General features: G+C 38.5%; 1 long non-coding RNA gene and 1 other non-coding gene across 2 annotated transcripts; both read right to left on the bottom strand.

Annotated features, from left to right (window-relative positions):
- Nucleotides 1-1114: 1114 nt before the first annotated feature.
- Nucleotides 1115-10676, bottom strand: LOC121648225. Its single transcript, XR_006011928.1, has 4 exons — nucleotides 10522-10676; nucleotides 8986-9177; nucleotides 7040-7326; nucleotides 1115-1482 (listed from the first exon to the last, which is right to left on the bottom strand). It is a non-coding gene; the product is annotated as an uncharacterized LOC121648225 (long non-coding RNA).
- A 3514-nt stretch (nucleotides 10677-14190) lies between these two features.
- trnar-ucg lies at nucleotides 14191-14263 on the bottom strand. The gene has a single exon. It is a non-coding gene; the product is annotated as a tRNA-Arg (tRNA).
- Between the last annotated feature and the right edge of the window lie 93 nt (nucleotides 14264-14356).

Raw genomic sequence — 14356 nt, 5'->3', positions numbered from 1 at the left:
TGCTTTTAAGCTTGTCATCACCAATTCAAAAGGCATAAAATATGTTTTTTACAACTAGCTTAACTGTAAATTAAGATGTGTCAAACATTGATGCTGTATTTGTCTTTACAAACAGCCATGAGGTTATCAGGCTACAACACTTCAAAAAGTTCTGTATTGGTATATCTTGTTCCCCCCACATTAATAAAAATTAATAAATAAATAAAAGGCTATGCTGTATCAATTTTATAACTATTTAAACAGAAATTCACATTTTCCCTTTAACGTTAAATAAATAAATAAATAAATAAATTCAGCTCTCATTTGTAATAAATGCGCATTTTAGTTTATCCTGACAAATCTGGGCGTTTTGCTTGTTTATACACAAAGGGGCGGAAATAATCCCCCGTTGACCCCGCGCGCGTGTCCATCTGTTGTTTGACTCCGGACAACAGATCAGACGGACACTGACGGAGGTCCGACTGACACCAAGCCGGTAATCCCAAAATTAATCGTCCAAACTGCGCCCTGCTGTGCGGTGACACGTTTAATGGGTCAAAGTAAACACAACAATAAAAGCCAGATTAAAAATAATTAAAATATTTTTTCTTTTTCTTTTTTTTTAAAGAATATCTCGTCAAAGCGCAGCTTTTGAAATGCTAAAAAAGTCTCTCTAGTAAATAAAACTCAGACTGTTCCATTACATTTTACTGTGTTTTAAAAGCTGCAAGAGTTAACTATTTTTCCGTTAGTCTGCGGGGTTTTTTTCTACTCAGCGCGCGACTGTCTGCTCCTCCTAATTAAAACTTAATGAAGGGTCATTCTGACGCTTTCTCATGCCAGTCTCACGCACCTTACCACGTTAATCCTCCACAAAAGAGAGAGGAGTCCTGTCTATTAACTATATCTACACAATATAAATTTATAATTGTTGTTATTTTTTAATATAAACTGTATATAACATATATAAATAGGCTATGTTTAGCATGCAATCTATGTAATAGTCATGGACCGGACTTTAAAACTACATTTTACACACAATCTGTGACAATCCAAAGTCACAAACTGTTTATTTCTAATTAGTCATCTAAACGTAATGACTCTCTTACTTAGAAGTATCACTTAAACACAGAGATATATCCATAATTTTTATTTCACTGATATATCACTCATAATAGTACATTTTGTTATTAATACATTTATCTTATCAAAACATTTAACTTAACCATAGAAAGAGAAAAGGGTATTTATTTAAAAATTAAAAATACACATGCATTATTGAGTGTGCAATAAGCAGGAATAATCAAGTATTTATTTACAGTTTTTATCCAAACTTCCCTATTGTTTCAGTATCTTCAGACATATTTTGACTTGTACATGTCAGGGTACTACAGTACATTGGGATAATAATCTCATAATCTCAAATTCATGGTCTGCAGAGTCTAGCTAGACTGATGACTTTTGTTGAAGTTGGTCGTTGGTGTGCCAGCTCCTGGTCCAACCCTGAGAAAAAAAAGAGAGATCCATTAACATAAAAATAAAATTTAGCTTTGTAAACTTAGCTAACAATTTCTCACATTTTTGAGAAGATGGATAAAATGAAATACTGTAAAGATATTTCTTTAGGGATAAATTGCATTGACAATATGACATATTGGTTCATACAGAACCACAAGTTAAAGCTTTATTAAAGTAATGCATTTCCAGAACTTGCAGTCATAACAAAACAAACATCTACAACATATATATATAATATATTTTTAAAAGGCTACTGGGGTATAATGGGTCCTGAAAAGCATAAATGGTAACGGTAATTTAAAAATAATTCTGTCAGGAACAGAATAAAAATCTATTAAGTTTCTGGAAACTTAACCTCTTGGTTTTTTGCAAATGTCAGTGAGTCTTGTTTTGGCAATAGACATTTGTGGTTGTGTATGTTTTTTCGTCTTGTACATCAGACGTTGGAGGAAGTGTTTCAGCAAAACAAACTTCCTTTTCATGCACAGTTAAAAAAGGCCTCTGTGCTCTGCATGTTGTTCTTCTCCTCCATTTTCAGGCTGTATGCATGGAGGGATCTTAAGGCTTTTATCCCTACAGGAAACCGGCTCGAACTCTTTCTCTGTCAATTTTCACCCACTCCCCAATTCAGATGAGCCCTTTCTCCCACCAACCCCACAATGAAGGATTTGTCCTCATTCTCTTTGTCCACCTCTGATATCTTTTTTCGACTGCTCCCTCTCTGCAGACAGCATGCAGCGTATGCAAATACGTGCTCTTTTATTCGCCAGACTCCTCCCCTGAATGAATGCCACCTTAAATGAGGCCACACTCGCGCACGTTTACAGAGGGGCCATGGAACATGCACACATTACAATCGGTGGATTTGAATGCCCACTCTGACGCGCAGTCAGTCAAACATCAAACGCTGAGCAGTAAGAATGAGCAGACACAGAAATATATGGTTAACTGATGCAACAGCTTATTCTTATCGACATGTTCAGCCATACAATCTGGAGAGATCAGTAACGGGGGGTATGACAGGCAACACAGGACTGCACTCACTATAATTAACTGCTATTAATTTTTCTCTTTTATTTTAAAGAAAGAAGCTCTGATGACGTTAGTTCCATTTAAATTGCACACATATTGTCTTATAATGGTTTGGCTTATGTGAAGTTAATTTTAACCAGTGCTTCAATATCTCAGCATGCACTGGTACATTAAGTATCTTGTTAGCAATAGAAACCACTTTGGTCTTACAGAAGAGGAAACGTTTGCTGTGACATTTCACTATAGCGATATTAAGACTACTTCTGGTGAAATAGCTTCACCTCACTGCAAGATAACGAGACCTTTTATGTGTTTTAGGATGGAAGCAAAATGTAGCTGAGAAGCTTAAAAAAACTGTCAGCTTGCAACACAAGAAGTTTTTTCATTTGTCACAAGTGTTTTAACAAAGTAATTATACATTAGGTGAGACAGTTTTTAAGATGTGTGAGGCTGAGAACTGAGACACAAGTGGTCTAACAGAATTCACAGAGGAAGAGTTGCAGACTGTGTGACTCTGGATGAATTATGGCTGTGTCTGATGAACATAAAGTGTTTTCTTGCCACTAACATTCCCAAGCTGGCCCGTGCCATCTGTGAGTATATGTGAATGGGTTGGAGTTTGTGTTTTGTCTGTGTGTGTGTGTGTGTGTTGTTGGGGAGGGGTTGACGTCCACTGGACAGCTCTGACAATTTGGCCTTTTCAATCTTACATTACTGAACCGACCGGCCTCCTTTCCATAGCAACCCTAACAGAGGTCAAAGGCTATGTACTCCTCAACCACCTCCTTCTCCTCCTCTTCTTCTTGTGTTCCAGGGTGGCCACAGACTCTGCTAACTCCCTGACTGGCTGCAGATAGACAGACTGCACCCATGAACTTGAACTCGACTTGATTTCTGACATTCTTATCCAGATCTTATTGCAGAATAAAGGGAAAATATGCTTTTTCATGCACAGTCTCCTTTTAAGGCCTGGTATCAAACTCACATTCAGTAACACAGAATGCAATGACACACACAAAAAAGAGGTCACATCAAGGATTCCATGTTACTACCTCATCTCCTGCTATGATTACAAAGGGTTGCTGTATTAAAGGCTCAGTCACCTAATTCTCCACTACTTTCATTGGAGCATACAGGACCCCTACTCAGGGATGCCACGGCCAACAGACATAATCTGAAAAGCCTGGGATGTAGGAACTTCTCTCCATCTTTCTCTAAGATACTTAACGCTGGGCTTTGTGCTAGATTAGTCTCAGCCAGTGTTGCATTAAAGAGCCCCAATGAGCTTCGCTTGACCCACATTGGACCTCACCCAAGACTATGGGCAACCCATGAGCTGGGCTTTATATATCTCGGTAGAGCCGTTAAAACATTAATAGTGTCCACACATAGTGAGGAGGTAACCCAGGAGCTATGTGGTATTAACATTTTATCACTACTATGGCTGCACCCACGCAGAATGGGAAGTGAGCACTGGCTACTGTCACTTCATCATGTCATACATTATGATTCCCTGCCACTGAAATCCCACATAGCAAAAGCAATACATAGTTAATAACGAATAACAGAAGTAAGGGAGAAGAAAGGAAGGAAAGGTAATCATCTCTTTCTCTGCCATTTTCTTCAGGGGAAATACATTTTTCTGTCAAACGTAAAGTTATGTACAGGCAGGAGGGAGTGAAGAGTGAGGAATGAATATCTAAGTAACGGTGGCTGCAGTGTGCAAAGGAAGATTCAGGGGCATCCAGGTCCTAAATCCTTCTGTCATGGTGTCAAAGCAGCTGACCTCACTCTCCAGCCGCTCTGGTTTCAGACTGTCTTAATTGAAGACTCTTTGTTTCAGAGCAGATTAAAGACAGCCGTTAAGCAGTTTTACTGAGGGTTATGAGACGCTGCAGGGTATCAAAAAACAAAATTAAGAGTACTGATTTCTTTTCACTTGTTACTTCCTCCTAATACTGAATTTGAGTGAGAATTTCAGCTCTCAGTAATCATCAGATAAAAGAATCTGTGCGTTTGTGCACGTCATTCATTTTTACATCCCCTAAACAAATGGGTTTGCGCTTCTTGCAGACGTGTTACGAATGAATACATTTTCCTGACAAATGTGCTTCAGTCACCATCCCTGTTTGACCACGCTGTCTGTGCAAAATGCCGCAGCTACCGTTGCAAAGCGATTTCTGAACACACACATGCACACATACACACTCACACACGACTTCAATTTCCAGATTGGTATTGCAGGCAATGCACAAGCTAGCAGGAGCTGACTTCATCAGCAGGTAGCCTGACGCTGGTGGCTCAAACATGTCTGCCCATGTGCTACACCTGCTGCCTTTTTTTCATGCATATTCTCTTTAACACTTTCTTGATGAGCTAGCATTAAGCTTTACCTATCAACACCAACCTTCTTGTCCTCTGTTTTCCCTAATGTAGCACACACAGTAGCATGAAGAAGGCTACAGTTCCTCCAACATTAATTTCTTGACTTGCTTCCTCTCTTTTGTCAAATCTGCCTGAAGCAATATGCTGTACATCAGAGATGAGCAACACAAATGCAATTATAAAGACAGCTCTGAGTCTTTTATATGAATAAAGAGAGGGAATAATCCTTTGACATGTGGGCTGCACATCTTGTGGAAGCACACATACAGTATGAGGCCCATTAATAATCATTATCCGCACAGGTTACATCACTCAGATTCTCAGGGCGTACCCACTACCTTAGCTGAGTCATTCACCAATCGTCTTGTTGGAGTTTCATGATGTATGTCTTTTTATCTTCTGATACAAGTATGTAGGTTGTTTGCGTAAAGAACAATTTGCAACCTGATCGTAAATTGTGATAAAATAGACAACTACAGTGGAAATTAGGGGCACTGCAATGATTTAAATACATTTTTTAGTAAAAATGTGACCATTGCATTGCACCTCTGATGCAGTCCAGTGACAAGCCGTGATTTAGTGTGCCATACATATGAATGCATGCTTAATGCCTGGGAAATCCCTCTCATTTAGCAGAAAATGTAGCATCTCCATGTTTTTCAGACATGCAGAGAAGCTTGAATGGACTAATGAACAGTCAGGTGGCACTCCAGGGTCTGGACTACCCCCCCCGCCACATTGCACACATATCAAACACACATACACTTCCCCACACATTAAAACTCAGTGGCTCACCCGACCCCGGTGATCCGCACGACAGTCTAATGTCTCAGGCATCTGCTCATGTCTAGTCTGGAGGGTCTTTCCCACCCTGCCCCCCAGCTCGGGCCCGCTGCACCACCAGTTCCCACAATAGTGGGAAAGCAGGCTTTTCGAAGGGAATGGCTGGGGTGGGGGGTTGACGGGCGGGCAGCTATTGAGGGGGGTGAGTGAGAGAGTGCGGGGCTGAATGATAATGTATAAATGCACGGCACTGTTCATTAACACGCAAGCACTGCAGCTGCACATGTCGGCCGTGGACACACATGCTCACGTGTCTCGCTTTTCTGCTTCAGGTTGCTGCCAGAGTCGTCGGGGGTACAGGGCAGCTCCACACAACGATAAGGAGGGTTGTGTCTATGTGTGTGTGAGATTACAATCACATTGCTGGTAAAGATCTGAAGAGTTGATATTTGGCAATGTGATTTTGTCCATGTAAGATTTTTAAAGAGTGTGACATTTTGACTTTGTGATTTGTTCTCTATAAAGTAATAAATATTTAAGTATTGAAATGATAAAGCAGAGAGCTGCAATTAACATTTAAATGCAAAGAAAAAATGCTTGAAATTTTTGCTCAGGTTGTGTGTGTGCAGCTAAGTTGCTTTAGCAATTGTAAAATTTCACTTTCACCATGGAACTTCTGATCCACATGGCACACACATAGAGGCCTGCATGGATGCACACATGCAGCTGCAGATTGTACTCAAATAAATACCATAATTATACACAAAAGTTTGCAAAATTATAAGTAAAAATGAAAAAAATGTATGATTTCAGAGGGTTTCCTTTTAAAAACAATTATCCAAGCACCCCCATCGTTTTACTTTCAGCATCTGAAATTTTCAACATTTTAAGATACTGTATTAAACGTCACGATTTCATGACAGTTTTGCAGAAATTAATTGATTAAGTTCGTTAGGTGGAAACAGCATACATCGCTGCCTGGTGTGCATCAGGGAGAAAAGAAGCACCATGATAAGAGAGGATGGCAGATTTCCTTCAACCAGTGCCAGCTCATTAATTTTGTTTGCTACCCAGCCCCCTCCCTTACCCGCACCACCAACTACCAACACCCATCCTCACCCACCACCCCCCCACATCACCCCTTAACTGCTAATTAGCAGGAGCAGAGCACAGAAGAAAAGCGAGAGGCCATGTGTGACTGCAGGAAATGGAAAATTCTGCATAACCCTTCCTCATGATCCCTTCCCCCATCACACACACAGTCACACACTTCTCCCCGCCATCACCACCCCTCTGGCCTCCAACGCCACTGGTACCAGCAGAAAACCATGATGCAACTCACCTCCAGTGCCAGCCCAGCCATTTTAGTTGTCGCGGCAAACATCTCCCAAGATGGCTCCTCTGAGCGCGCCCATACTCCTGGGATCTGGAGAGGGTCTTTGTCCGCCTCTTGGCACGAGCAAAGTGTCTCTGTTGGCAGCACAGATGGCATCAGGAGCTCCCGGGTACAACGGGGGAGGGTGGGAGGAGGTGGCAAATCCGGACCAACCGTTTTCTTCCTCTCTTCTCAATTTTGTTTAATGGCGGGTCTGTTCAGGCATCCCGGATCTTTCAGTGTTATTAGGGAAGCTGTAACAGGGTCAGAATAGAGAGGACAGAGGAATACACAGCATGTTATACATTTCAGGGTATCAACACAGTCTTTTGATTATGAATTATTTATTCAATTATTTTTTTTCTTCCCTTAAAGAAAACACCAAATAGTATACACACCCACTGAATGACTGCACTATAAATCAGCCCATTATAAAACTTTTAAAGCTCTCGCCAGTCTATTCAAAGAGCAATTCCCTCTCGCCATGTTAGTGTTATTCAAGGCATGAGTGTGTATTCTGCTGCTATACAAGCACCAGAAGAATCCCTCGCATTTTAAAGGTACAAAGGTTAAATCAATGATGCCTTGGACTATCCCATACATAAAGCCTTAAGTGTTTTTTCCCCATTTGTTAAGAAGGAACCGCAGGTTCACACACTACATATAGCAGGGGAAGCTCTGGAAAAGACTCGGATCACAGCCTTTCCAACATCTGACTGTGAAACGACGCAATTAGCCCAGGTTGACAGCAAACTCTACTGCAATAAGTAATTAAGAGAATGAATGAAAACCCATCTCACGTTGTTGCTCTTTAAGCTTTAGTGGCATTCTCCAGGCTAAGCATCTGCACCGCTATAGTTCTGAAGTACCAAGTTGAAAAGTTCAGCTCCCATCCACAGGATTGCCCCGGCCTTCTCATTGAGATGAGACACAATGTATCCCAAAGACCTCAAGACTTGCTACTGCTTTAAATACAGATGCCAAATGTGTGTGTTTTTTTTTCTTTTACCACTTTACTGAGTTAGAAGGTCTATAGACCATGAACAAAGAATTGGCTTCCTCTTTCTTTCATCTAAGTAAAGTTACAATTCAAACTGGGTTTTCTTTTCTAAAAGCAAAAAAACATAAATCAAGAGCATTTGAGCTCTGACTAGGCTGGAAGGCAACATGCTAATGTGTCCTGAAAGAGTTATAGCTCCAGAAGCCTTTAAGGGGGATCCCGGAGGCTCAACATAATAGTTAGCCTACTTCACTTTCTAAATGTGACCGACTTAAACGAAGAGCTGTGACAGACCATTTTTAACTAAAGTAATCATGTCAGTGCAGGAAAAGCACAGGTGTAAATAATAAATTAACTGTATCTGAATTCCTCCCACAAGTCAAAATATTAAGATATTCACACCTTAAATTAGTTTGGGACTTTTGGAGTTCTTTTGGAGTCTATACTGATCCCTTCATGTTGCAGAGGGTGAATGTTCTACTGTGGGCCCTCATTCAATTTGTGAAGCTCATATAAATCCTTAGAATACACTGTACTTAGATAGAGTTAAGGTATTTGGGATAAGAAAGCAAATATAAACAAATGCATAACTGTTTTCTTAAAAAGACTCCTTCAGTCCTTCATCACATAACATGCACTGCTGCTGATGAAAGACAGATACATTTTGGTCATGTGAAGAAAGAAAACATTTTGCTATTAAAAAAATTAATTATAATTTTCATATATTATATATATCTCTATCTATCTATCTATCTATCTATCTATCTATCTATCTATCTATCTATATATATATATATATATATATATATATAAATGTGTGTGTGTGTGTGTGTGTAATGTTAGATGTTAGTCCACCTACATTTTGAACTTGCCATTTGGTATTTCTTGCATTATTAGCTAAACTTTTTCTTACCTTTTTCGGTGTAAATCCACCTGAGGAGCCTCGTTTTGTCTTGGTAATGAACACAACGGTATGGAAGTCATTTCTACTTTCGGTTATCTAGCTTTATGACAGGCATTTAACACTCATACAGCTAGATAACCAAAGACAAAAACAGACCCCCTTTCTCACATAAGCTGTGGCCCGAAATCATTTTGGTGTGATCTACAAGGAGGCAAAGCAGCATCAGAAGGCCTGTATCAGTTACACACATTTCCATTTCCTTCAAACTGTTTATTATTAAAATAAAATGGTGAAGTTATAGAAGAAAGCAGATGCATAAAAGCAAAAAAAAGATGATTATATAATTTGCTGGTTTTAAATACAAATGTAGGAAATGTATTATTATTCTATTATAACTTTAGTCTATGTATATATTAAGTAAAGACACATATTGAAGATAGGCCTCGTGCAGACACATAGCTACTAAATAAACATTTATATATTTTTATGCAGCTACCAAAACGGGAGCTACAGGCTTTGTCATTACCAGAAACTTCTGCATTGGATATACCCTTAAAGCAGACAGATTGACTTTTTTGTTTTTTCCTAAATTTTAAATTTAGTTTAAATTGTCATTTGAATGTTATTTTGCGCTCTAAAATAATAATAATAATAATAATAATAATAATAATAATATTATTATTATAAACCTACTGCACTGCAACATATTAACCACTTTGTGGGCCTGTTCAACTGTGTAACACGAACCTTTTACAGTCTTTTTTGTTTCAATAATATAAACTCTTTAATCAAAGGAAAACATGTCATCCAGAGGAGCTCATTACACATAAACGCTCTTAACGAGCGACTGGCATTCTACAATATCTTGATTATTTGCTCTAATATCATAAAGACGTTTTAAAGTTGAACATCTTATTGACCAATTTTCCAAAAAACGATTATTTTGTCTCACATGAGGCCAAACTGACGGCCTGAAAACATGACCATGAACCTGACATCGCAGAACAGGAGCCTGTTTGATGCAGCATGCTAAACGAACAGCTGACTTCTAAAACTAAATAAAAAATATACATCAATTCTTCTTAATTTAAAATGAGGTGGGGTTTAATATATTTTAATTTGCTCCTGGCTCTTTAGAGCCCCTGAGGGCAAAGAATCCCCACTTTTAATGAGAGTTGTGATTGGCCTACTTCTTCTAAAACTAGACTATTTCACATCACAAGGATTAATCCGCACAAGCCATTACAAAAGCAATTAGTTCCTAATCATAATAGAAGGACGAGGACACTTTAAGATTCTGGCAATTTATATAATAGGAGGTTTTGTCTATTTAAAGACCATACACATATGCTTTGCCTTCATTCACACGAACCATTGGGCGTTTCTAGCGTTTCAGTAACACCACTAATAGGTAAACTTAACATTTATCTTCAGTATCTTAAAATTCTATGCAAAAGACAAATAGACATAGCTTTTGCATAAAATCAAATCTGGTCAAATCTGATCATGTATGCCCACTTGTCCATTTCCAGAGGCGTTTCTTACCTGTTTTAGAAGCAGAGCAAACTCTGAAGGTACATGTCCTCAACTTTAGGTAGCGCTGAATGTTCCAGGACAATTCTTCTGCGTTTACATCGGGCCCTTGTTGAGAGCTAGCGGCAAAGCCCTCACATGTGTCCAGCTCCATCCTCAGTCATCCAGCTTCTGTCTCTCCACCAGTCTGCGCGCTTCCTCTACTGTCTGACATCCAGCTCCTGCACTGACGTCATGCCAGGACCAGGGAGGCAAACTGACCAATCACAGAGCCCTCCGGTTCCACAGAATCAGAATATGTGAAGACGTGTCACTTCGGGTTGTTTTACGAGGGTTATCCTTACATAGACTATAACCAAACAATGCAAAGATAAATGTTCTTTTCACCAGCAAAGAACAAAATTTCATTCTAGATAATGTTTGCTCTAACACTGAAGACAAAGACACCAATGCTATAAAATAGGGGGGAAAGTAGTTTTAAAAAACAGACAAACAAAAGAGTCCTAAATTACAAGTTTATGCCAGAATAATCCCTCCTTGTGTTAGTGTGCTAGCATGAGCCAAAGTCAAAAAAAACTTTATTTCTCTGTACAGGGTAATTCAGTTTGACAGTCCTCAGTTCATAAAACAATAACCACCTTTAAAACTGAAAACTGAATGTCACTAAAACCCCAAATTAGCATTGACACCGTATAAAAGCCTACCAGCAGGCCATTGTAGATTTACACGTTTCACAGAGCTTCACAAACTTGTGTGATGTGTGATTTCTTTCCAAATAAAAGATCTTTGAGGTCTGAGGCTTTTGTGGCAAGTGTGGCAAATTATCTCAGGGACCATGCCCAGGACTAGCATGACCAGTTCCCTCCAAAACTGTGGTGGGCACAAAAGAAAAAAATAATTTAAAATTAAGTCCAATTAAATATATTCTAATGTCCCCATGGATATTATCTTTTTTTTCTTTTACAAGCTGAAGTGTTATGGTGCTGCAAAAAGAAAGAAAAAATGCATATAAACAAAAGGCTTATCATGGCATGTATAAGGCACAGACTATAAAAGCTAGATTGATATTGTATTTGCCCTAGAACTGTTTAAGATAAAACATTAAATAAACAAAACAATATCAATAAGAAAAATGTACAAAAATTTGGCATTAAAACAGAAAAAAAGCTAAAATGTACTAAACTAAGTTCATGAAAGTTATAAAAAATAAACTGCATGGCTAAATGAGCATGAATCCTTACTTAACAGCATGATTCTGTGGGAATAAATTAAAGTTTAAAGCAATTGCTTTTGCACTTACAGGCTTAACGTAACTGGTCAAATTTAGAGAATGTGATGTGAAAGGGGTCATCAAGAATCCTATGAACTAATCTGAGCACAGTACACCTTTGGCCTTAAAGAATCATTTTAACGATTTAATTTGGACGTCCTCTTTACCCACCACCTTTATTGCTGTTTTTATGGCATTTACTTGGACAAATAAGAATCCTGTACCATCCTACCAGAAAATACTGCACCTTTAAGAATGAAAACATCCCTGGGACCAGTGATAATATATTAGATTAACTTCCAGTATGAACTCTAATAGCCTAATTAAAGTACATAATGACTAAATTTAAGATGCAAGATTTGGATAAAGCTGGGCTTCTCATTTTCTCTAAATATTCCATTTCTGTGGAGTTCTTACATTGTTGAGTTTGCAGATAGATTCCAAATGTTATTCAGCAACCATTTATATATGAAACGACTGTCTAGACCCAAATATGGAGTATGCAGACCTGCTGCCTGAGGTATTACAATTGCACAACCAGGGAAGTGAAAACGGGCAAATATTGAAAGACTGAAAGTAGAAAACCTCATTTTGGTTGTAATATTTGAGGCAAAATTGGGTATTTAAAGAAGCAGAGTGGAGTGTAATTTCAGAAAGTTTAAAATGGAGACTTTCAGCTGTCCTATATTTGAATTATAGTTAACTAAGAGTAATTTTTAAAATGTGTCCCATTCCTTTGTGTGCGTCCATGCTTGTATACCTGTTTATTCATGTTCACGTGGCGCTTTGACGCTACATGGCATATACTGCAGATTGTAACTGTGTATTTTCCTCTGGCAATATTAGACTGACATCGATAAATGCATGCTTTTATTGACATAACAGTGTATGCAACATGTGAAATATATAATCCACAGCATGAGACCGAGGCATGCACAAAGCACAAAGCATTTAAGTTGGTGTGGAAATTCTAAAGTCACGGCAGCTCTGCTTGTCTTTCTCACACACAGACAGAGCAGAGTGTCTGTAGAGACTCAGCGGGTAACCTTCACAGCAATCCAAAGATGATGTCTTGCTGAAAGAGAAAAATATATGATTGTAATGTTCCCTAGCATATTAACAGGACAAAAAGAGTTGCTGAATGATGTAGTCACTCAAATACTGGAGGAGGTGCTTCAGTCACTTAGGGGAAATACTGGTGGTAACTGAAGGAAGACAGAAAGATGCCTTTGAGAGGGAAATTCTGTGACCTGGCTATCCTAGATATAGAAAGCATGCATACAGACATCTCAGCAGCCGCTAAATCCACAGTGAAAGAAAAGAGGTGAAGAGGAATATCCAAAAAATGACAATATAGATCATGTACAGACAACATACAGCCTGGGAAACGCAAACTGTTCTCATCATTGTCTTACTTTTTTTTTTTTTATCTTAAACACCATCAAGTTTTTTCATCCTAAAAACACAACACAAAAGCTTGCTTTATAAGTGACAACAACAACAACAATAATAATAATAATAATAATAATAATAACAATAATAATTATAAAACTCTAACCAGAAATACTTTCCAGTAATATGAATTAAATTATTTCATCCCCTTTAACTTCATGACCTCTGGTTTAGGCTTTCAGTATGTTTCAGGCTTATGGCATCTCTCTCTCTATAACCCCAAATCCTGAAATGTGGCCATGTGTCTCAACTAACATTATAAAATTGCTAAATCAAAAAAGAACTCTGCAGGTTTGAGTAACTTTTTATTGCAGCTGTTTGCAAACTGAGATTTGTTTTCAATGTTTCATGTGATTAATAAGTTTAAGTTTATGTTCAAGCTTATTTATAAAGCACATTTAAACCTTGGTTGGTCAGAGTGTGTACAATAATAGCAAAAACAAACTAACAAAAACAACAAAACAATGGGAACAATAAAATAAATAATCATTCTCAAAAATTAGCAAATAAGACAAAGCTGGTGCTCAAGCTTGCTTTAGCTTGAGCAAAACAAAGCCAGTTCTAGCTAAACAAACATTTTGCATGACGGGGTGACAGCAGCTCCTGCAGTCTCCGCGCCCTCTTCTGCTCGTCAGTAGCAGTAATACGCAATCGTTTGTTATAAACAATTAATTTTAAAAAAGGTTTTCTGATTCAAGGTACTACAAAACATTTGTAGGTAATTAACAGGCTTTGTAATAAAATATATTCTATATTAAAACTGTCCAACATCCTTAACGGCAAGCGTGGTTGTACTACGGCCCTTGGGTGACCTGTAACTCTAAAATGAGGTCGACTTCCACACGTCCATTTTACATTTCCATCAGGAACCTGAATGCTGTCGGTCTGTATAGCTAAATTTTATTGCTCTATGCACAACAATAAATGTTGCGGCCAAGCAAAATGTAAAACACAAAATGCGACCGCGGCAGGACTCGAACCTGCAATCTTCTGATCCGAAGTCAGACGCCTTATCCATTAGGCCACGCGGCCATTGGTATAGCAACAACACGTCCCATTCTCCTTTTCACATCACAACATCACCTCTGTTTGCTAGTTTTGATGAAATGAAAGGGGGAAAAGTGG

This window comes from Melanotaenia boesemani, chromosome 10, assembly GCF_017639745.1.
Source record: "Melanotaenia boesemani isolate fMelBoe1 chromosome 10, fMelBoe1.pri, whole genome shotgun sequence".
NCBI lineage: Eukaryota > Metazoa > Chordata > Actinopteri > Atheriniformes > Melanotaeniidae > Melanotaenia > Melanotaenia boesemani.
This window is presented reverse-complemented; position numbering and strand designations above follow the sequence as displayed.